General features: G+C 37.8%; 1 protein-coding gene across 8 annotated transcripts in view; it reads left to right on the forward strand.

Annotated features, from left to right (window-relative positions):
* Positions 1–21,983, forward strand: part of GRM1 (glutamate metabotropic receptor 1) — a 420,197-nt gene that overhangs the window by 100,811 nt on the left and 297,403 nt on the right. The gene's annotated exons all lie outside the window — the stretch shown is intronic.

Here is a 21,983-nt window from a genome sequence, read left to right on the forward strand (position 1 = left end):
CATTTCTATATCTTTTTGGTGTGTATATGTTTGTACACAAATATACACATATTTTAAAGCTTGCTATGTATATGGCCTAATCTTTAAAGATTATTAATATAATTGGTTCAACTGGAGCCAAGCTCATTTTCTAATATCATTAAACCAGAGAATCAAAATATTCTTTGTGCTAAACAATTATCTAATTTCAAATCAATCTATTACAGATACATTTTCAGATTCTTAAGTATTCTTCTAAGTAGACTCATTAGTTGTATCATATCATTGTAATTTTAATCATTAAGGGACAGGAGAATGATTCTTCTGTGTGTTTGTTTTTATTCATTAATTTTAGAAGCTCTTATGGACTCTACTGTTGAAGAAAGCTTTAAACTTGCTCTGAAGAAACTATTTTAAATCTGCTGCTGCCAAACTGTTCTAAGATTTCGAACGAATGCAATAACCCCTCTTATAGAAATAGAACTTAATAGCTGTGGTGTGTGATCCATTTCAGCTAAGCCTCTCAGGAATAGGTGTGGATTCAAGGTTGTTAGGTGTGATTTGGAAAGCCTTTTAAAAGAAAAATATATAAAAAGTAAATTACACTTGGTGAAGTTAGTAAAAAGATATTTCCCTAAGTACATTGCCAGGGCCCCTTCCAGTGTCTGAAAAAGCCCAGGTAGGTGAGCAGCCCTGAAGTTTAGAGCTTTCTTTATGTTAAATTTGCCTTGACTCTGAAGTTAATATTAGTTTTCATTTCAGAAGCATAGTTACATTTTACAAATTATGCTACTGAAAATGGATTTATAGTTTCCTTGGAAAGAAATGGTGAGATGATGGTGGGGAGAGCCAGGGGCTGTACCGAACATTCTGCAGCCAAGACTGAGAGAGGGGTTACGTATTAATAGAGAATGATCAGCAAATGTTCAGAAATCTGGAAAGGCAGTTTAAGCTGGTAGTCAAATAAGGGGAAATATCTGAAGGAGAAACAGAAATTCTCATTTCAGGAGTTCAGAAAGTAATCGGGGAAACACAGGTGATGTTGTTCATGGCTGGTGCTTACTCTTGAGCTGTGATGGGTGGGAGGTCCACTTGGGTTCAAAGGATCAGAAATGGGACGCAATAGCCCTAAAAGGTAACAATAGCCAGGAATAGTCTCAGTTTAGCAGGGGATTCTTGAGTGAGACGACTTTCCAAATTCAAAATTGCTGAGGAAGCAAAATTTGAAATCAGAAAATCTGAGTCTTAGATCTCCTGCTAACTCTTAGGAGCTATGTAGATTTCAATTAGCCAGATTGAAATTAGCCAGATTTCAATCTCCTTGAGATTCAGTTTCCTCATTTGTAAAATAATGGCATTAAGTATTTTTCTGGTTGTTATTCATATGTAACAAACTACCCCCAAATTTAGTAGTTTAAATGATAACATGGATTTTTGGTTATAATTCTGTAATGAGGGCAGGGCTCAGTGGCAAGCTTGTCTCTGTGCTATTGAGAGTTAGCTGGGGTGGCTCAAAGGCTGGGGATTGGAATCATTGTCATTTGCTAAGATTGCTCACTTGCCTCCCTGGCAGTTGATGTTGGCCATAGGTTGGAACCTCAGAATGGGACTGGAAAGCCTACACGTGGCCTCTCCACATGGCTTGGCTTCCTGCTAGCATTGTGGCTAGTTTCCAAGGGCAAGTATCCCTAGGTGTTCAGGAAAGACTGTTATCACCTTTATGACTTAGCTTTGGAAGTCATCCAGGTCACAGTCACAGACCCACTATAAGGGAGGGAGCAGAGTCTATGTCTCAGTGGAGGAGTTATAAGTCATATTGTAGGAAGAACAGGAATGGGATCTATCCCTGTGGCCATCTTTGGAAAACAGAGTCCTGCTGCTAAGATAATAATAGCATATGTTTATCAAGAGTGTTTAATAAGTATCAAGTGCTAAGAGATTTACATACATACATCACCTCATTAAATTTATCACCACAACACTCTGAGGTAGGTACTGTTACTATCATCTCTATTTTCCAGATGAGAAAAATGCAGCATAGGGAGTCTTATTTCACAATAATATATTTAAGGGGTGAGATTGAAATTAGAATCTATAGGCCGGGCGTGGTGGCTCAAGCCTGTAATCCCAGCACTTTGGGAGGCCGAGGCGGGTGGATCACGAGGTCAAGAGATCAAGACCATTCTAGTCAAAATGGTGAAACCCCGTCTCTACTAAAAATACAAAAAATTAGCTGGGCACGGTGGCACGTGCCTGTAATTCCAGCTACTCAGGAGGCTGAGGCAGGAGAATTGCCTGAACCCAGGAGGCGGAGGTTGCAGTGAGCTGAGATCCCGCCAATGCACTCCAGCCTGGGTAACAAGAGTGAAACTTCATCTCAAGGAAAAAAACAAAAACAAACAAACAAAAAAACCCACCGAAATTAGAATCTATGTCTCTAGAGTTCATACTTTTAATATTTCACAGCAGTTATTTTCAGGATTAAGCAAGAACATATATATATATAAATATTTTGTGAATTCTGAATTTGCTATTCAAATTTAAGTATTTTTAAAGGAAAATCTTTGGGAAACCTTTTCAGAAATATTAATATTTTAGATTTCAGACACAATGAATGTCTGATTGGCTACAAAATTAATGTAATAGATAATATTATTGGTATTTCCAAAAGTAAATTTCTGAGAATCTTTTTTTTCCCCATTCTCTTGTTCCAGCACCCTTGGCCAATTCCTAAAAATATAGACCACCCCCTGAATTTTTATTATGAAATTAGAGAATATTAGTTAAAGCTGTGAAAATCCTAAGATTTTACATGGCCCGATTCCCTTTTGTATGCCTAGAGTCTTTAGATGTGGTTTCCAGAAGCCTAATGACTTTTGAGAATAAATATTGATTTTTAAAAATATACTTGAAGTTCTGGGATACCTGTGCAGAACGTGTAGGTTTGTTACATAGGTATACATGTGCCATGGTGGTTTGCTGCACTAATCAACTTGTCATCTACATTACATTAGGTATTTCTTCTAATGCTATCCCTCCACTAGCTACCCACTCCCCAACAGGCCCTGGTGTGTGATGTTAGCCTCCTTGTGTCCATGTGTTCTCATTGTTCAACTCCTGTTTATGAGTGAGAACATGCAGTGTTACATTTTTTTGTTCGTGGGTTAGTTTGCTGAGAATGATGGCTTCCAGATTCATCCATGTCCTTGTAAAGAACATAACTCATTCTTTTTTATGGGAGCATAGTATTCCATGGTGTATATGTGCCAGATTTTCTTTATCCAGTCTATCATTGATGGACATTTGGGTTGGTTCCAATTCTTTGCTATTGTGAATAGTTCTATACTACATATATATGTATATAGTAGTGCATTCTACTATAAAGACATGTACATATGTACACATGTCTTTATAGTAGAATGATTTATAATCCTTTGGGTATATACCCAGTAATGGGATTCCTGGGTCAAATGGTATTTCTGGTTCTGGATCCTTGAGAAATCACCACACTGTCTTACCAATGGAGTTGAACTAGTTTACCCTCCCACCAATAGTGTAAAAGTGTTTGTATTTCTCTACATCCTCTCCAGGATCTGTTGTTTCCTGACTTCTTAATGATTGCTATACTAACTGGTGTGAGTTGATATCTCATTGTGGTTTTAATTGCCATTTCTTTAATAACCAGTGATAGTGAGTTTTTTTCATGTTTGTTGGCTGCATAAACATCTTCTTTCAAGAAGTGTCTGTTCATATCCTTCACCCACTTTTTGATGGGGTTGTTTTTTTTAATTTGTAAATTTGTTTAAGTGTTTTATAGATTCTGGATATTAGTTCTTTGCCAGATGGATAGATTTCAAACATTTCTCCCATTCTGTAGGTCACCTGTTCACTCTGATATCTTTTGCTGTATAGAAACTCTTTAGTTTGATAGATCCAACTTGTCAATTTTGGCTTTTGTTGCAATTGCTTTTGGTGTTTTAGCCATGAAACCACTGCTCAAAGAAATAAGAGAGGACAGAAACAAATGGAAATACATTCCATGCTCAATATCTTGAAAATGGCCATATTGCCCGAAGTAATTTATAGATTCAATGCTATTTTCATCAAGATACCATTGACTTTCTTCACAGAATTTGAAAAAGCTACTTTAAATTTCATATGGAACCAAAAAAGAGCCTGTATAGCCAAGACAATCCTAAGCAAAAAGAACAAAGCTGGAAGCATCATGCTACCTGATTTCAAACTATACTACAAGGCTACAGTAACCAAAACAGCATGGTACTGGTACCAAAACAGATATATAGACCAATGGAACAGAACAGAGATCTGAGAAATAATGCCATACATCTACAACCATCTGATCTTTGATAAACCTGACAAAAATGAACAATAGAAAAAGGATTCCTTATTTAATAAATGATGTTGGCAAAACTGGCTAGCCATATGCGAAAAACTAAAACTGGACCCCTTATACCTTATAAAAAATTAACTTAAGATGGATTAAAGACTTAAATATAAGACCTAACACCATACAAACTCTAGAAAAAAACCTAGGCAATACTATTCAGGATATAGGTATGGGCAAAGACTTCATCACTGAAATAACTAAAGCAATGGCAACAAAAAACAAATTGACAAATGTGATCTAATTAAACTAAAGAGCTTCTGCACAGCAAAAGAAACTATCATTGGAGTGAAAGGCAACCTATACATGGCAGAAAATTTTTGCAACCTATCCATCTGACAAAGGGTTAATATCCAGAATCTATAAGTATTGATTTTAAGCACTTTTCTCCCTGATATTTTCAAGTCAATGTAAATTTTTTATTTTTTAATTTTTTTTTTTTATTGAGGCAGAGTCTCGCTCTGTCACCAGGTGCCAGGGTGGAGTGCAGTGGTGTGATCTCAGCTCACTGCAACCTCTGCGCCCTGGTTCAAGCAATTCTCCTGCCTCAGCCTCCCGAGTAGCTGGGACTAGAGGTGCATGCCAGCATGCCCAGCTAATGTTTGTATTTTTAGTAGAGACAGGGTTTCACCATGTTGGCCAGGATGGTCTCAATCTCTTGACCTTGTGATCTGCCCTCCTCGGCCTCTCAAAGTGTTGGGATTACAGGCGTGAGCCACTGCACCTGGCCGTCAATGTAAAATTTCTAGCATTTTACAGCCCTAAAGAATGACTGACTTGGGGCGAAAGTTTTCTTTTTAATTTCTTTTGGTGGTTAAATATTTGGACATTTTATTGGAATTTTCTTCTTTCATCTATTGAAATTTAAACAAATAGCAATATATGTTGAATACCAGAAGAACAGAAGATAACATTCCCATGTTCTTGGAGTTTTCATTGTATAGAACCAACCTCCAGAAACAGTGAGGTGTTAGAATAGCGAGCACTTATTATCTAGGATATATGGCCTTCTTCTTGAAGTGCAGTGTTTCATTAAACAAGACAAATAATTCCCGTGTGTATATGTGAGTATGTTTGTGGCAGGAAAATCAATTCCAATTATACTTCAGAACACCATGTTCTTGTCCTACGTAAAGCCTTCTATAAAGAGGTGTAGGCAGGAAAAAGCCGGAACCTCCATAGCAGGTTTTACTGCAGTTCACTGAGAGGCTGCACAGAGCAACTTTGGAAGATGGCAAGGATGTGTCTTCCTTCCTTCCCTCCCTCCCTCCCTCCCTCCCTCCCTGCCTTCCTCCTTCCTTCCCTCCCTCCTTCCTTCGTAAGAAAAAGGCAAATAATTTTGTGATTTTTATCAGTCAATGCACTTATGAGTTGTAACAATTGTGTATTTCCTGAAAGCAAATAATGAAAATAAATTTCTTAAGAAAAGTTGGTGGAGGATGTTAGATCGTTAAGAGAGAGTGAATGTTGAATAGTTGAGAATTAGCTAACTAGTTTGATTTTGAATATTTTTTAAAGTTTTAATATTTTTATTTAAAGTGCCATGGTAGGTAAAGCCCAATATCATGCTTTTTGTTTGTTTTTGAGATGGAGTTTTGCTCTTGTCACTCAGACAACCACTGCCTCCCAGGTTCAAGCGATTCTCCTGCCTCAGCCTCCTGAGTAGCTGAGATTACAGGTGCGTGCCACCACACCCGGCTAATTTTTGTACTTTTAGTAAAGATGGGGTTTCATCATGTTGGCCAAACTGGTCTCAAACTCCTGACTTCAGGTTATCCGCCTGCCTCGGCCTCCCAAAGTGCTGGGATTACAGGTGTAAGACACCGCACCTGGCCTGTGCTAAGATTTAAAGAAAATTTTATGATACGCTTTTCACTCACCTTAGTGAACTTACCTTTTACTATATTTCATTAATAGATTTATTCAGTATTTCCAGAAGGTAAAATTCCAGAGAATCTTATCGTTTTTTGTACTAAAATTTCACTAGTTTCATCTAGAAAAGTCTGAGATAGGGGACATCTGAGAAATACAAAATTAGGAAGCAAAAGGTTTTACCTGAGTTCAGGCTGTGACATTGTAGTACAAGAGTGACACAATTGTGAGGCTAGCTCCCCTCTGAAGTTCCTTATAATTTCTGAAAGGAGACAAATATATGCATGAAAATGTATCTACCATCATGGGTCTTCAACTTTCTTTGTTAAATAATTCTTCTTAGAGTAGAATTAGCACCATCAGCACTACTGATGATCACAGATGGAAGTGGTTGCCACTTTTTGAGTCAAGCTAATAGCAATAAACTGGAAGAGCCAGGTGTCTTCTCTTTCTCCCAGTGCCTACTTTTTTTCTCCCTGGAACAAAGTTACTCCATAATAACTATTAAAATGTTACATAATGTTTCAGGAGTTGGAAGAGTTAAACAATGTCTGCTTCTCTAGGTGCTGATTTACTCATGTAAGACTTAGCCTCTCAGAAAACAGCACACTTTCATTGATTATGTCAATGAGCAGTGGCTGATGATGAATTTTTCTGTGCTGTCCTAGAATGTTGTAATTCTCAAGTAGACTTTTAGACTATTTTTTCTATTGCTATAGAAAAATTCTGAATGATAACCTAGAATTTTTTTGTGTGACAATGTGGTAGAAAAGGTGTTATCCCCAAAATTAGGAGCCCTGGGTTTCAATGTGACCTTGGGCAGATTTATTTTTCTGCACCTCAGCCATAATGTGAAGATTATGGATAAAATAATCTCGAAGTCTCTTCAAGCTTAATATTATATATGATATGGTATATATAATATACATAATTTTAATGAAATGCAGAAAGCACACACATCCACACTGCCACTTGCAGAGGCTATACAAGGGCAGTGATACCTCTGATGGGACAGAGTTTATCAGGCAAACTGATCATATATTTGCTGCCTAAATTGGTCAGCAGTTGTACCAAAGTGAATTTATTCATCTAATAAGAGTTATTGTATTGCAACGTTGTTTAGGCACTGTTCTGGACAAAGATGTTACAGACATGACCCTTACCTTCAGAAAGTGCACACACCAATGTGGTATACAGGCATCAAGAAAATAACCACACATACATGGTTATGTATTTTTCTATATCCAACTGTAAGTGCTATAAAAGGAATAGCCAGAGTGTGGTGAAGAAGCCAAGTTAGGGGCCACTTTATATAGGATGGCCAGGGAGGACTTCTATGAGGAAGAGACAGAGCTGAAACCTGGATGATAACCAGCAGTAAGCCCAGGAAAGGCAAGGAAAACGAGTGAAGTCTTTTGTCAAGGAAAGAACTTGTCACATTTGATAACAAAAGGAAGTCCAAGGTGGCTGTGAAAATGGACTCATGAAGCGGAAAGAAGTGAAGCTGGCAAAAGAGGAATGCTGGAGGTCACATGGAACGTTTAAGCCATAAAAGAGTTTTGGACTTTATCCCCAGTGTCAGGAGAGACCACTAAAGAGATCTGAGCCAGTAAATAAATTGATCCAATTACGATAAGTAGCTATGATTTCTAGGTTGAGAATGGATTGGAGAGGGAAAGACAGTGGATATGGAGGCCACATTAAAGGATATGACAATAGTCAGGAAGAGAGCCAGTGAAGACTTGATACATTAAATAATAGTATTGATAGATTCGACATGTCGTTAAGAAGTTGATAGATTATAGGTGAGCAAGTATAAGGAAATACAATGGTTTCATATGACTGGGCATATAAAATATATCTAAATGAACTTCCATTAAAGACTACTTTTTCATATATCGAATGCACAGGTGTGTGTATGTGTGTGTGTGTACTTGAAATTGTCCCATATTTTATTGTGTATTCCTCTCCTCTTGTTTTGTTAACTGACAAGATGTACAATTTACTCCTATTTTAGAATGGGTCCAGGAAACAGACATATGATGAAGGTATAATTTTAATGCCCTTATTTCCTAATCCTTCAGAATCAAGACCTACTTTAAAACTTAGTATAAATTTTCCTTCCCTGGGATGCCTGTCTTATTCTTAGCTGGTTAGAGATATTCTCTCCTCTGGTTTGCACTTCAGCACCCCTGTACACAGTTATAATCATTCCTTTGTGGGTCTCTCTCTTCCAGAAACCTTTTAGTTTATTTAGTGTGCAGGATTTCTTCCATTTGTTTATCCCCAAAGGCCTAGTTCTACCTGGCATGTACATGCTGGAAGACACTGAACAACAAAGAGATCATATTGACATAGGATATAATAGTTGTCTTTCCATGTTCCCTGGTGATAATGTAAAAGCTGAAGACTGGGGAGTGGCTTACTTGAGTTTTTTTGTTGCTGCTATCATCTCTCTGCAATGAGTCAGAGACATTGGAGGCTATCATATGGCAGGCAGTCATAGCACTTGGCAGAGTCATTGGAAGAGCTAAATCAACAATACCTATGTGGTTCAGTAACTAAAAGCGTTTGGAATGGGAAGGAACCTCAGAGAGGATCTAGTCCTATAAGTGACTCACTTTGCACTGCAACATTAGAGCCAAATTTGTCTAAAATGCTGGATTACTAATTTTGGGCTTCTCAGAAATAATGTATCTCTTCTTAGTTTTTGTTGATGAAAACTAATGATGACTTACTATCAACAAGGAAAACTAGACATTGACATATTCTCACTTTTTGGCTACTCATTAATTAAATTGCATTTGTACACAAGGATAGGGGAAAAGATATGGCATATAGATGAGGGGAGAGGACAGAGGATGATTTCTATTCCAGCTCTTTGTGAACTATTCCTTTCTATTTTATTTATTTATATATTTAACCCTCATGTTCCTAGGAAAAGTACCTGTCTTCCATGATCATCTTGTTCCCTCTCAGGAATCCTCTTGTCAAAATATGCTGTAAAGATTTTAAATAATGGACATTAGAACTTACCATCAGAGGGTGTTTGATACTGATCTGAGGATGACCAAAGCACCTGGGACCCAAACATGTTGTGGAATTGAAAAATTAGCCTTTCCTGCAATCCCTTGCTTTGCAGCCCTCACTTCCTTGGCAACATGATGCCTCAGTTGCCCACTGCCTTCTGAAGGAAGCTTCTGTGAAACCAAAGCACATTAGGATGTCAGGGCTTTAATGGTTACTTCTCCTAGGATCATTTTTCTTTTCAGGAGCAATAGAAAGTAATATCTTGCTAACGGTAGAATTTTAGGTTAGAAGGGCCTCTACCATCATGTTCAATAGCAGCGTATGTAAGGCTTATCCTCAAAATCCTGGCCTGAGGAGCAGATAAGATGCCTAGTGACATTTACTGGCCTGTATACTTGGCACTACATTGACTCAGACTTGCCCAGTGTTCCATAAGGATCAGTGTGTCACCCCTCCCTGTGGTCTACCCACTATAGATGCTTGCTCATATGTCTCATCCTCCTGCAGCAAATTGGATACCACTGTGGGCTCTGGAGTCTCACTGCCTGGGCTGTGTTTCCCTCTCTCCAATTTACTCTATGTGGGAACATGAGCAACCTTTTTCAGCCTCAGTTTTATTGTATGCACAATGGCATGCTATTGGTTTCTGAAGACAAAAGGAGATAATGGATGTAAAGGGCTTAATTTGGTACATAACACATAAAGCTCATTAAATGTTATCGAAGTAAACAATTACAAACTCGCATATGGTACTGTATTAATCCATTCTCATGCTTCTAATAAAGACATAGGCAAGACTGGGTAATTTATAAAGGAAAGAGGTTTAATTGACTCATAGTTCCACATGGCTTGGCAAACTTACAATCATGGCAGAAGGAGAAGCAAACATGTCCTTCTTCACATGGCAGCAGGAGACAGTACTGCAGAACAAAGGGGAGAAAAGTGCCTTATGAAACCGTCAGATCTCACAAGAACTCTGGGGGGGACGGCCTCCATAATCAAATCAGTGCCCACGACATTCCTTCCCCAACATATGAGGATTACAATTCAGATTACAAATTAAGATGAGATCTGGGTGGGGACACAGAGCCAGACCATAACAGATACTTACAATATAATATTTGCATATATAAAAATTATTTAATTATTAATAATAACCCAAAGAGGTGGTTACTATTATGTCCATTTTATAGGTGAGGGAGCCAGAGCACAAGGAGGGAAACTGACTTACCCAAAGTCTCATAGCTAGTAAGTAGTAGGGAGTTAGAATTTGAGCCCAGGACTCTCCGCTGCCGGAGTGCCTGCTTATCACCATTCTGGAATGCTATCTCTCCTACAGATGGATAATATCACTCCAAATATATTGGCAGAGCCATTGGAAAACTCCTCTGTAAAATCTGAATCCAAGTGAAATGCAGGTCTGACTAAGGCTCTGTGATAGGAATGAGCCTTTCCTATCATGATGCAGAACACCTGGGCTAGACTTACAGCCACACAGTAAGAGATGTCAGAGATTACTCAGTGTAACTCCTTCACTTGACATATAAGGGCACTGTAACCCAGGGCAGTGCAGGAACTTGCATACTGTCAGTTACAATGAGTCAGAACCAACCACTGGTTGAATTTGCAAGGGCTTTTATTTTATTTTATTTTATTTTTTCTGGGTGCATAGTAAAGGTATTTATGGAGTACATGAGATATTTTGAAAGAGGTGTGTAATGCACAGTAATCACATTAGGGTAAATGGGGCACCCATCACCTTAAGCACTTATCTTTTGTGTTACAAACAATCCAAGTATACTCTTTAAGTTATTTTAAAATATACAATTAAATTATTATTAACTTTAATATCTTTGTTATCAAACACTGGATCTTATTCATTCTTTATGTATATTTTTTGTACCCATTAACCATCCCCACTTTGCCCTCACCCTCCAACCACCCTTCCCAGCCTCTGGGAACCATCCTTCTACTCACTATCTCTAAGAGTTCAATTGTTTGAAGTTTAGCTTTCACAAATAAGTGACAAGATGCAAAGTTTGTCTTTCTGTGCCTGGCTTATTTCACTTAACATAATGACCTCCAGTTCCATCCATGTTGTTGGAAATGAGACAATATAATTCTTGTTATGGCTGAGATGTACTCCACTGTATATACATACCACATTTTCTCTGTCAATTTGTCTGTTGATAGCTACTTGGATTGCTTGCAAACCTTGGCTATGGTGAATGGTAATGAAATAAACATGGCAGTGCAGATATCTCTTCAATATACTGTTTTCTTTTCTTTTGGGTCTATACCTAGAAGTGGGATTGCTAGACTAGATGGTAGGTCAGTGTTTAGTTTTTTGAGGAGTTTCCAAACTATTCTCCATAGTGATTGTACTAATTTACATTATCACCAACAGTGTATGAGGGTTCCCTTTCCTCCACATCATCCCCAGTATTTGCTATTGCCTGTCTTTTGGAAAAAGCCATTTTAACTAGGGTGAGATCTCATTGCAGTTTTGACTTGTATTTCTGTGATGACCAGTGATGCTGAACACTGTTCTTATACCTGTTCACTATTTGTATGCCTTCTTTTGAGAAATGTCTATTCAGACCTTTTGTTATTTTTTTAAAAAAAAGACTATTAGATTTTTTTCCTATAGAGTTGTATGAGCTCCATATATATTATGGTGATTATTCCCTTGTCAGATTGGTAGTTTGCAAATATTTCCTCTCATTGTTTGGGTTGTCTCTTCACTGTGTTGATTGTTTCCTTTGCTGTGCAGAAGCTTTTTAACTTGACGTGATCCCATTTGTCCATTTTTGCTTCGGTTGCCTATTCTTGTGGAGTATACCGAAGCAATCCTTGCTCACTCCAATATCCTGGAGAGTTTCCTCTGTGTTTTTTTTACTAGTTTCATAGTTTGATGTCCTGGATTTAAGTCTTTATTTTGGTTTGATTATTGTATATGGCAGACAGGGGTCTGGTTTCATCCTTGTGCATATTTATTGAAGTGACTGTCCTTTCTCCCATTGTATGGTTTTGCTATCTTTGTAAAAAATAAGTTTATGGTAGATATATGGATTTGTTTCTGGGTTCTCTATTCTGTTCCATTCGTCTTCATGTCTGTTTTTATGCCAGTATCATGCTGTTTTGATTACTATATTCTGTAGTGTATTTTGAAGTCAGAAAATGTGACTCCTCAATTTTTTCCCCTCAGGATAGCTTTGGCTATTCTGGGTCTTATGTGGTTCCATAAACATTCTAGAATTGTGTTTTCTATTTTTGTGAAGAATATTGTTGGTATTTTGATGGGGATCACACTGAATTTATAGATTGCTTTGGGTATATGAATATTTTAACAACATTGATTCTTCCAATTCATAAACATAAAATATTTTTTTCATTTTTTGTGTTCTCGTCAATTTATTTCATGTTTTATAATTTTCACTGGAGAGATTGTTTTACTTCTTCAGTTAAGTTAATGCCTAGGTATTTAATTTTATTTATGACTACTGTAAATGAGATTACTTTTTTGATTTGTTTTTCAGATTATTTGCTTTTGGCATATATAAATAGTACTGATTTTAAAAGTACTGATTTTGTTTCCTGCAACGTTACTGAATTTCTTTATTAGTTCTAATAGTGTTTTGATGAAGTCTTTACGCTTTTTCAAACATACTATTATATCATCTGTAAACAAGGATAATTTGACTTCTTCCTTTTCAATTTAGATGCCCTTTATATCCTTCTCTTGTCTGATTGCTCTAGCTAGGACTTCCAGTACTATGTTAAATAAGAGTGGAGCCATGGGTATCCTTGTTGTGTTTCAGATCTCAGAGGAATCTTTCACTTTTTCCCCATTCATTGTGATACTAGATGTAGGTTGGTTGCATATGGCTTTTCTTACGCTGAGGTATGGTCCTTCTATATGTAGTTTCTGAGAATTTTTTTTTTATCATGAAGGGATGTTGAATTGCATCAAATGCTTTTTCAGCATCAATTAAAGTGATCATGTGGTTTTTGTTCTTCACTCTGTTGATATGATGCATCGTTGATGATTTAATGATTTATTTGATGTCACATTGATTGACTTGATGATTGCTGATATGATGTCAGATTGATTGATTTGCATATGTTGAACTATCCTTGTATCCCTGGGGCACTTGGCCATGATAAATGATTTGTTAATGTGCTGCTGAATTTGGTTTGCCAGTATATTTTTGAAAATGTGAGGATATTTTTGAGGCTTTTTTCATCGATGTTCATCAGGAATATTAGCCTGTGGTTTTCTTTTTTAATGGGTCTTTGGTTCTGGTATCAGGGTAATACTGGCCTTGTAGAATGAGTTTAGAAGTATTCCCTCCTCCCCTATATTTTGGAATAATGTGAGTAGGATTGGTATTAGTTATTTAAATGTTTGGTAAAATTCAGCAGCAAGTCACCACCTCCCAAGTGTTAGTGTGTCAGGAGACTTTTTATTACAACATTTGACCTTGTAATAACAAATAAGAAGGTCAATGTTCAGGTTGGGCCTGTTTATGTTTGGAATTTCTTCCTGGTTTAGTCTTGGAAGGTTGTATGTGTCTAAGAATTTATTCATTTCTTCTAGGTTGTCCAATTTATTGGCATATGGCTGCTTATAGTATCTTCTAATGATCCTTTTCATCTCTAATTTTATTTGTTTGAGTCTTAACTCCTTTTTTTAGTATGTCTAAAGGTTGGCTATTTTATCTTTTCAAAAAAGTTTTTGTTTTGTTGGTCCTTTGTATTATTTCTTGTTTTAATTTTATTTATTTCTGCTCTGATCTTTATTATTTCTTTTCTTCTTCTAATTCAGGGTCTGGTTTCCTCTTGCTTTTCTAGTTCTTTAAGATGCATACTTAGGTTGTTTATTTGAAGTGTTTCTATTTTTGTTTTTAATGTGGACACTTATAGTTCTAAAGTTTCCTCTTAATACTGCTCTTGTTTTATCTCATAGGTTTTGATATGTTGTGTTTCCATGTTCATTTGATTCAAGAAATTTTTAAATTTTCTTAATTTCTTCATTGACCACTGATCATTCAGGAGCATACTGTTGAATTTCCATTTTATATAGTTTTCAAAATTCCTTTTGAGTTCTAGTTTTATTTCATTATGGTCAAAGAAGATACTTAATACAATTACAATTTTTTTGAATTATTTAAGATTAGATTTGTGGCCTAATCTCAAGGATGTGGTCCATCCTTGAGAATTATCCATATGCTGAGAAGAATTTTTATTCTGGAGCCATCGGATAAAACGTTCTGTAAATATCTATTAGGTCCATTTGATCTACAGTGCAGATTAAATCCAATGTTTCTGGGTTGATTTTCTCCCTGGATAATCTGTCCTGTGCTGAAAGTAAAAGGTTGAAGTCTCTAGTTATTATTGTACTGGAATTGCTCTCTTTAGCTCTAATAACATTAGGTTTATATATCTGAGTGCTCCGCTGTTGGGTCCATATATATTTACAATTGTTGTAAATTCTTGCTGAATTGACCACTTTATTTTTATATAATGATCTTTGTCTCTTCTTTCTTTCCTCTCTTTATTTTAGTGAAGGTGATTTTCTCTGGTGGTATATTTTAATTTCTTGCTTTTCATGTTTTGTATCCATATTGTTATTATTATTATGTTTTTAGACAGAGTCTCACACTGTTGCCCAGGCTGGAGTGAAGTGGCATGATCTCAGCTCACTGCAACCTCTGCCATCTGGGCTCAAGTGATTCTTGTGCCTTAGCCACCCAAGTAGCTGGAATTACAGGCATGTACCACCATGCCCAGCTAATTTTTATATTTTTAGTAGAGGCAGGGTTTTGCCAGGACTGCCAAGCTTGGCTTGAACTCATGGCTTTACATGATCCACCCACCTCAGCCTCCCAAAGTGCTGGGATTACAGGCGTGAGCCACTACACTCAGTCTGTTAAAGGTTTATTGATTTGAGGGTACCATGAGGCTTGAAAATAATATAACCCATTATTTTAAACTGACAAAAACTTAACACTGATTGCATAAACAAACAAATAAACTAACAAAGAAACAAAAAAAACTAATAAAAAGTCTACACTTTAACTTTTGTCTGCTTTTTAATTTTCTGTTGAAAAAAATTTTACACTTTTTTAACAGATGTTTAAAACCTTTTTGACTTGTTTCCATTTATATCTTATTGTATAATTTATGTTTTGAAAAGTTGTAGTTATTAATTTTGATTGCTTCATCTTTCAGCGTTTCTACCTAAGAAATGAGCAGTTTGCACACCACCATTGCAGTGTTATAATCTATGTTTTTCTGTGTACTACTAGTAACAGTGAGTTTTGCACCTTCAGATGATTTCTTATTGCACATTTATTTTGTTTATTTTCAGATTGAAGAACTCCCTTTAGCATTTTTTGTAGGACGTGTCTGGTGTTGATGAAATCTCTCAGCTTATGTTTGTCTGGGAAAGATTTTATTTTTTCTTCATGTGTGAAGGATATGTTCACTGAATATATTATTATTCTAGGGTAAAATATTTTTTTTCCTCCTGCATTTTAAATATGTCATGACACTCTTTCCTGGCCAATAAAATGTTTCCACTGAAAAGTCTGCTGCCAGACATATTGGGGCTCCATTGTATGTTACTAGTTTTTATTTTTTTTTCTCTTGCTGGTTTTAGGATTTTTTTTTCCTTGACCCTTGGGAATTTGATTGTTAAATGCCTTGAAGTAGTCTTCTTTGAGTTAAATCTGCTAGGTGTTCTATAAATTTCTCGTACTTGAATGTTAATATCTTTCTCTTGGTATGGGAAGTTTTCTGATAATATCCCTTGGAATAAACTTTATACCCTGTCTCTTTCTCTACCCCTTCTTTAAGGCCCGAAACTCTTATATTTGCCTTTTTGAGACTATGTTCTAGATCTTTTGGCATGCTTCGTTGTTTCTTATTTCTTTGTCTCCTTTGATCATGTGTTTTCAAATAATCTGTCTTTAAGTTAACAAATTCTTTCTTCTGTTTGTTCAGTTCTGCTATTAAGAGACTCTGATGCATTCTTTGGCATGTCAGTTGCATTTTTCAACTCAAATTTTGCTTGATTCTTTTACATTATTTCAATCACTTCATTAAATTTGTCTGATAGGATTTTGAATTTCTACTCTATGTCACACTGAATTTCATTGAGTTTCCTCAACACTGCTACTTGGAATTCTCTGTCGAAAAGGTCACATTGTTTCTGTTCCTCCAGGATTGGTTCCTGATGCTTTATTTAATTCATTTGGTGAGGTCATGTTTTCCTGGACAGCCTTAGTGCTTGTGGATTTTTATTGGTGGCTGGGTATTGAAGAGACAGATATTGTAATCTTCATGGTCTTGGCTTATATGTCCATCTTTCTTAGAAAGGCTTTTCTGGTATTCAAAGAGACTTGGGTGTTGTTATGTAAGTTTTAGGTCATTGCAGCCATGCCTGCATTAGAGGCAAGCCCAGTAACCTCAAGCCCAGTAACACTATGGCTCTCGTAGAAGTACCACCTCATAGAGGTACCACCGTGGTTGCCTTGGATAAGATCTGAAAGAATTCTCTGATTACCAGTAAGAAAGTCTTTTTGTCTTCTCTTACTTTCTCTCAAACAAATAGAATCTCTCTTTCTGTGCAGAGTTGTCTGGAGCTGTGGGAGAGGTCACACAAGTACCCCTGTGGTCACCACCACTGCAGTTATGCTGGGTCAGACCTGAAGCCAGCACAGCAGTGTGGAACTCACACAAGACCCACTGTAACTTCTACTTCATTACTGCCAATGTTTGCTGGGCTCACCATTGGCAGGTGACAAAGCAAGTCAAGCTGTGTTCTTCCCTTCAGAGTGATGAGTTCCCCCAGGCCTGGGTGGGTCCAGAGATGCCATCTAGATGGCAGGACCTAGAGTTAGAGACCTTAGAAATTTACCTTGTTTTGTAGTCTACTCCAGCTGTGCTGGCATCCAAGGCACAAGACAAAGTCTTTCCTACTCTACTCTTCCTTTCCATAAGCAGAGGAGTTACTCGTTATGGACACCACCACAGGCCTGTGGGGAGTACTGCCAGGCTACTGCCTATGTTTACTCAAGCCCTACAGCTCTTCAGTCAGCTTGTGGTGAATTATGTCAGGTCTGAGACTTACCCTTTTAGGGCAGTGGGCTACCTTGTCACCCAGAGAAGGTCAAGAAATGCCACTCAAGAACTAAGGCCTGGAATTGGAGACCCCACAGCCTGCTTGGTACCCTACCCCACTGTGGCCAAGCAGGCACTTAAGTTGCAACACAACATCCCCTTTACTTTTCTCTCTGCATTTCTCAAGGAAAGGAGTTTCTCACCATAGCCACCACAGCTGGGAATGTGCTGGGTCACACCCGAAGCCAGCATATCTCTATCTCACCCAAGGTCCATGGTGTGTACTACCTTGCTACCACTGCTGATTATTCGGGGCCCAAGGGCTCTTTAGTCAGCAGGTAATGAAGCCTGCCAGGACTGGGTCCTTCCCTTCAAGGAAATGGATTCTCCAAGGGCTTTTAAATTCACTACATTTACGGCAAGAGGTTCTCATGTTCTTTGAATTAAAGGAAACTTTTTTTCCATACTCTGATTTTCTTTTGACCTTGGATAAAATCTATTTTGACTTAGCTAAATGTTATTTTGTACTGATGATGTAAAAGATATAAAAAGTGGGGTTAAATAGGAGGAGACTGAGAGCTTAGTAATAGGGTTGAATTGATTCCACTGAGCATAAGGTGGCTAAAAGTAGCTACTCGGAGGGGTAAGAGAACAGCTGGATCCTGATGAATGTCAGTCCAATGATGCTGGGCAGTATGTCTTTCTATTAGTTCAGGTTCACTTAATGAGCTTGTTCTGGAAGTGGCCTTGTTTTATCATATGTTGGCTGTTTTTGCGGGGCAGTATCTTGTTCCCTGTTTTTCAGTGACTGCATAACTAAAAATGAATATTGGCAAAAATGAATCTGCAGGCAAGTTACATTTTAAGTGGTTGCACAACAAATGCTTTCTCCTCCCCTACAGTAATACATAAGTCAGATTGGGAAAGAAAAAAGCTGTTGAAAAAAAATCTGCTAAGCAGGTGCTTACTTTGAATACTGAAAATATGAAAAATGTTTTGACATGAAGCTCTAGATTATGAAAGAGTGCTGATTCATATTGCTCTAGAATCACCAAATGCTTATGCTATAAGAAACCTTAGAGATCTCCTAGTACAAACCCTGTATTTTGAACATGAATAAAGAAGACAGAATGATACACAGCTGAAGGTCATAGCTAGTTAGAAGCAGTCAAAATGCCTTGCTCTCATTCTGAAAATTTTATTGTGAAATATATTGTATTGGCCTACTTGGGCTACCATAACAAACTTATTACAGACTAGGAAGCTTAAACCACAGAAATTTATTTTCTCACTGTATGGAGACTGGGGAATCCAAGATCAAGTTTCCAGAAAATTTGGTGTCTGGTGAGAGCTCTCTTCCTGACTTGCAGATGGCTACCACTTGCTGTGCCCTCACATTCCTCATAAAAAGTGTGAGCACTTTGGTGTCTCTTCTTAGAAGGCTTCTAATCTTACTGGATCAGGGCCCCACCCTTATGATGTCATTTAAACTTAATTACTTTTTTACAGGACTTACCTCTAAATACAGCTACACTGGGGTTTAGAACTTCAACATACATATTTTGTTTGGGTTATGGTGGGAGTGGATGGTGGCCTTATAAGAAGAAGAGAGACTTGAGCCAGCACATTCAGTCTCTTTACCATGTGATACCCTGTGCTGCCTCAGGACTCTTCAGTGTCACCAGCAACAAGGCTCTCACCAGATGATGCTCCTTAACTTTGAACTTCTCAGTATCCATCACTATAAGAAATAAATTCCACTTATTAATTATTCAGTTTTAGATATTTTGTTATAAGCAATAAATAACAGACTATGACAAATAATTGGTACCAGGAGTGGGGTTGTTGTAAATAATGACTGCCTGAAAATGTAGACGTGGCTTTATAACTGGATAAGAGACTGGAAGAGTTTAGAGAAGCAGGTTAGAAAGGTCTATGTTTTTATGAACTAATCATTAAGAGTGATTCTGATGAGGGCTTAGAAGACAAGAAGATGGGGAAAATTTTATACTCCTTAGAGGTTGGTTTAGGGTTATGACTAGAATGATAAAAGAAACATGGACTGTAAAGACCATTGTCTTAACATTTCCAGTGAAACTAAAGAAAAAGGTTAGGAAACTGGAGTAAAGGCTATCCTTGTCATAGATTGGCAAAGACTGTGGTAGAACTGTGTTCATGCCCAAGAGCTTTGTGGAAAGTCAAACTTAAGAGCAATGATCTAGAGTATCTGTCAGAACAAATTTCTAAGCAAAACAGAAGAAGCTTCATGGTTGTTTTTGTCTGCTAATGCAGAGATTCAGGAGAGAAAATGATTTAAAGACAAAATACATAATTAAAAGGGAAACAGGATGAAAAGATTTGGAAAACTCTCACCTTGGCCACATAAAGAGTGAAAAAGTATGTTCAGGAGAAGAAACAAAGGTTGTAGTTCATCAGCCATATGCTGAAGATATTAGCACAGATGGAAACTGGGTGCTACTCCTCAAGACAAAGGAAGAAAGACCACAAAGGTCTTTCAGATATCTTTTAGGCTATGCCACCATCACAGACCCTGAAGCCTAGAAGAGCAGAATATTCCCAGGGGACAGGCATAGGGCAATCTCTATGAGCAAACTGCCCAGGGCCACTTCAAGACTCTACTCCCTATCCACAAGCACAGTGCTCAACTGCCCAGCCATGGCTCAAGTGACCCAAGTTTCAGCTCACACTGCAGCTCTGGTGAATGTAAGTTGTAAACCTTGGTGGCATCCATGTGGTACTAATTCCACAGGCGTGCAGAAAGCAAGAGCTGGGGTGGCTTGGTGCCCTCCATATAAGTTCTTAGGTCCTGGAAAGCCAGGAGCTAAGGCAGATACTTCTCACAGGGGTAGAGGCACTGCAGAGATATTCCTCTAGAATAACAGTGAACAGAAATGTTGGATCAGAGCTTCTGTAGAGAGTACTCACTGGGGCAATGCCTAGTGGAATCATGGGAGTGGGACTGCCACTGCAATTTCAGAACTATAGAGCTACCAGTGTGCAATGCCAGTCTTTGACAGCTAAACACACTGAGCCCAGACACATTATAGGGGCAGGGCTGCCCTAGGTCTTGGGGCCCAACTCCCCTCACCGGTGTGCAAAGGACTCAGGATGTATAGTTAAAGGAGATTATTCTGGAGTCTAAAGATTTAATGTCTGCTGTCTTGGGTTTCAGACTTTCCCGGGGCCTCTCATCACGTTCTTTTGGCCTATTTCTTTTAAAAATATGAATATTTGCCCTGTGCCTATGCCCTTTGTATCTTGAAATTAGATAACCTGCTTTGATTTCACATGTTCCCAGATGAACTTCTAGACTTTGGACTTTTGAGTTGGTATTGGAATGAAGTAAGACTTTGGGGGTCATGGGCTTGGAATTAAGGTATTTGTGAAGGACATGAGTTTTGGGGACCATGGTGGAATGTTATTGTTTGAACATCCCCTCGAAAACTATGTTGAAACAATCTCCAATGTGAAAGTATTGAGAAGTAGAGCATTTAAGAGGTGACTGGACTAAGAGGGGTCTACCCTCATGAATGGATTAAGCCTGAGCTAACATGATAGCACATGGACACACACAAATTACTCACTGTGTGTTGCCCGGTGCCAAATTTGGGATATGGAAGTGAGTCTCCACCTGTAAGGAGTCTCTCACAAGATGCTCACTGTAGACCTTGGAGTTCTCAGACTCCATACTGTAAGAAATAAATTCCTTTTCTTTATAAGTTACCCATTTTCAGGTATCCTTTTATGAGCAACAGAAAACAGACTAATACAGTCTGCATATTTGACCCTTCATTGTTACCACATGGCTGCTACACCTCTAGGCTCAAGTCCATTTACTGTCTAAAAAAAGAAGAGACAAAAGGCTTAAGAAGCAGACCATCTGCCAACTGACTTTTTCAAAAATTTCCCAGAAGCTTCACTTGAAACTTCTGCTTAAATCTCATTGCCTGGAACTGGGTCACTTTGCTTCTCTGGTTACAAGGGCATCTGGGCAGGTAGGTGTTTTTGGCTATGCCCAGTCACTACAAACAAAAGAAGAGAGGAGTACATAATATATAGAAAACTACCAGAGTCTGAAATATAGAACGTGTTGTAGGTAAGTAATTAAGAGCTGTCGGCTTTAGAGTCAGACACATCTGAGTTCGAATCCTAGCTCTGACAGTATTTGGGCAAGTTACTTAAGTTCTCTCTCTAGTCCTCAGTTTCCTCTGTAAATGGAGAGAATTATGACAAAATAAAAAAGATGAAAGAATGATAATTAAGATATAAGTTCTCCATAAGTGCTAGTGTTCGCATTATACCACCATTTTAGGATCACAAGGCATTAGTTTTTCTTATCCTCTCTGGACAAGTCATACTTTAATTTCTTTTAACTTTAGTAAGACAGAATGTTCAGAACACCAAGACACAGAAGCTGGTGAAACAGGGTTTATTCAGCATTATTTCCTATTAAAATAATTACTCCCTCTGCCTCTAGCCCTTTGCTAAAGGGAAGTCCTCTATGAGCAAGCCATCCTGTCCTCAACCTGAAGGATAGGTTCCTTGTATT

The sequence above is a fragment of the Callithrix jacchus genome, chromosome 4, assembly GCF_049354715.1.
Source record: "Callithrix jacchus isolate 240 chromosome 4, calJac240_pri, whole genome shotgun sequence".
Taxonomy (NCBI): Eukaryota; Metazoa; Chordata; class Mammalia; order Primates; family Cebidae; genus Callithrix; species Callithrix jacchus.